The sequence below is a fragment of the Watersipora subatra genome, chromosome 5 (genome assembly GCF_963576615.1).
Source record: "Watersipora subatra chromosome 5, tzWatSuba1.1, whole genome shotgun sequence".
NCBI lineage: Eukaryota > Metazoa > Bryozoa > Gymnolaemata > Cheilostomatida > Watersiporidae > Watersipora > Watersipora subatra.
In genome coordinates this window covers 1,752,889-1,756,700 of record NC_088712.1, presented here as the reverse complement: position 1 = coordinate 1,756,700, position 3,812 = coordinate 1,752,889, and positions in this window count along the sequence as shown.

Below are 3,812 nucleotides of genomic sequence, written 5' to 3'. Positions count from 1 at the left end.
TAACCACAATGAATGTAGTCCAATGGAAATATTCTTCCGCATGTTTCATTATTCTTGTGATATAAAGTAGTTTCTTCGAATGGAAGTAGTAATGAAACTTCAAATTCATTGAGTGTTCTGCTTAAGCAGTTATTCGCATCGGTAACATATTGAATTCTTTGATTTCCATTTATTATTCCCGTAAAGCGTAAAATGAGAAATATTATAATGTGCAAATTCATTATAGTCATAGTGTCTTTTTAAAATACTACTCTCTTGACTGAAGTAGGCAAAGAAAATGCATAAAAAAGTATGTCAATATAATATATATAGTTCATTCTTCAAAATTATCTTTAAATACTATACAAAAAAAAGTTATTCAATTCTATTTGATGAGTCAATCCTTCTTGGATATAAAGTGATTAAATATAAAGAATTATGCAAAGTCTAACTGTGATGATTATCAATTCTTCCCATTGATATGTAGGAGTTCACTGAAGTAACGATTTGTAGCATGTTGATCATCGGCTTCTCCTCTCAAATATGGATAAAGTCTTGTTTCGGTTAATATTATGTTTGAAGGTGTGTTCCAATCAAGTGAGGATAATAATGATAGTTGGACTTTGCCACTCCTTGGTCCGATTTGAGCAGATTCCAAACACGTTCCAATATCGAGTTCGGCAAAAGTCTCATGAAGTTCTTGTCGAGTCAATCTTTCATTTCCATATCGTATTTGCATTATTCTAATACAATATTGACATCCTCGAGCTCCCTCGAAGCATCCACACCGACTTTCTAAATATGTTACGAAACGTTTATAGATATAGAATCCGATAACATAGTAAAAAGTTTCTTCAGTAACTCTTCTGATGAATTTTTTTGTGTTTTTCTTTACAACCACTCTTGATAATTGTCCATCCTTAAGATGAGCTGGAATAAACTCCTCTAGAAATATAACCGACATTGTTTCTGTTTTCTTCGTTTTTTTTTTTTGGTCCCTTCACCAACAGAGCTAAATTGAAGAATGGTGGAGAAATCTAGAGGAGTAGACTTAATATCATTCCGAATCTTTTTTTTTTATTTTCATCCAACAGATTTTTCATCTATAATTACATCATCAATTTCATGCTCGATTTCCTCTTCCACGCTTTCTCCGATTAATGGAAATTGTGCTATATGAATGAGTCTTCTAAAGAGCAGTTGTTTCGTTTCATCACGTTGAGTAGGATGAGTCATGTAGTGCCGAATTCTATTCCAAAACACGGTTTCAAAAATCGTTTCTTCCATCGTTTTAAACTCGGTCGCGATAAATCTTTTAATCCATTCTAAATCAACCTCTTTTCCAATTTTACCTTCTCGAATGGTAGCTTCAAGATCAACCCATTCAAAGGTCATCTTCAAATCTGAGGGTGTTATCGATATTTCTTTTACACATAATGTTGATTCCAAACATTCCCTGCATTCCAACGCACTGCAGACACAGTTGGACTTTAATCTTTTCAATGACACAACTTTTCTAAAAGCAGCTGATCCTAGAATGTAGTATAAACATTCCTCGGTAAGATGAGTACGAATTTGTTCATTTTTGTCAAGATGAACCAAGATGTTATCTGGGATTATTTCTGCAACCTCGAATGGAACAAAATCTTTAATCAGAATGTTTTGAGTCATGTTACTATGAGAAAGTCTACATTCGAAATGATTTTACATTGGATAGTATATTGAATCGATATGAGCTTAGTTATATATTATTGATATTGTATATACGAAAAGAAGAGCCAATGAAGAAAATAAAATTTTATAGTAATAATACATCGAGGAGCAAAACTCTACTATCATATATACTTAACAACAAATTCACTTCTAAAAATTATGCTAAAATATATTCTGTGCTCACTCCATCGTTACATACTCATCTTTTTGAATAAAAATATGTTAATCCAGTTCTAAGTTGAGTGTATGAGAACACTCTATTGTCTTTTTTTACAAAACCTTTGTTTACCCCTTCCTTAGGAGATCTTGAATGTAATACTTTTAAAAAAGTGTCTTTTGTAAAACTATTCGTAGTTTTACTTAATCCTTTACTGCTATGCTTTGTAGAATGAGTTTCATCATTCCAGCAAAAGTAAGTCTTAGAATTTAAGGCTACTATTCCATGTCCTGAAAATTCTACTTTGAATAAACCAGGAGTCCTTATATCATATTGATATACTTCTTTGCAACAATTTTGTAATTCCCACAACTTTGTAGGAACAGATTTACAGAGTTGGAAATCATCCGCGTGTCGATCGCAATACATCCTAGGAAACCATTTTCCATATTCTTTGTAGTATATATCAGCGATCTCTTTTCTAACGATATTATCCATAGGTGCTGAAAGAGCCATGTAGGCACTATCTGTATCCATCGCCACATACTGGAAGTCCTTTCTGTCGAAGTATCTAAAATAAAAAATTTCAATCCTTAATTCTTGTTATCTTAGTATTATAATACTCCCATTTCAAAAATTATCATTCAAATGTTTACCATTATACATATTTTTTCTAAAAGATACAAATGAGATTACTTACCTATCCATGAAGTCATAGTAGAACTCCAACATCCGAAGTTTAGCCAGTTGTAATATGGAGAATCCGATATGTACAGGTATATCCATTTTCATCTGAATAAATATATACAGTCCTATTAGATTCCTTCACATATATTAGCTCAAGTAAATTTTTCATTATGATTCAATTATATCAATAAGATAATAAATATATACTACTAACCAAAGGCTTGTGTTGAGTCAACTCATAGAAGCTATCAACGATTTCCTCCAAAGATTCAAATCTGTGTGATCGTATTCTCAAGGATGCTTCATAATCTCCTTGAATATACTTGACATTTCGATGTTTTAATTTCTCAGTGATTGTTTTCCCGTACGATGAATTTCCAATGAGTTTATTGGTTGTGGCTATCAACTCTTGGTCAGGATCTTTGTCACCAGCTCTTCTAGCATTTGAGACAGATTCTCCAAATGACTGGAAAACTCTTCTAGGGGTGTATTCTATGACTTGATATATTTTGGTTATAATCAATCCATGATTAAGATACCATTTTGCTAAAGTGGTGAGTAGTAAAAATTTTTCTCCAAACATACTCCCCACCAAAGTTCGTTGTTCTTGAGGTAGCATTCCTTCCTTTTCAGCAAATTCTTTCATACTTTCACTAAGATGATTTCTATTCAAAGATGTATTCTTGAAAACGGGGCTCATTTCTGAAAACTTTTCGTATAAGTTTTCAGGAACAGATATATCGCATTCAATGAATCCATATATCTCCCCTTTTATAATCTGCTGAATAATCTCATCCTCGGTGGCAAAGGAATTGGAAGGATAAAACTCTTCGTTGAAGATACTAATAAAGTTCTTAATCTCGGTGTTATCCTCAATCATCTTGTTCCATTCACACTCCCAGATTCTTACTAAACGATATCCAAGTTCTTTAACATATTCTTCCTTCTTTATCGTTTCCTCCAGAACTTCACTCATGGGTCGATTCTTATATGGATGTATACTTATTCCTTTGGTATTGTTACAGTTATGTCCATGCCAGAAACATCCATGAAATTGAAACACTGTATTCGATTCTTCACAATATCCATCAACAGGAAGATTATGTTGTCCAATTCTAAATTCTTTATCGTTGTTTTCATGTAAGATTTGAATATTGTCCTTCCAAATCAAAAATTGTAACCATCCATGAGCAGCCATGCTATTTTTTCGAGAATGAGTGTATGCAAATCCATTTTCGAATCGTCTTATTCTAGGGTTTCCAGTAGGCATTTCTTG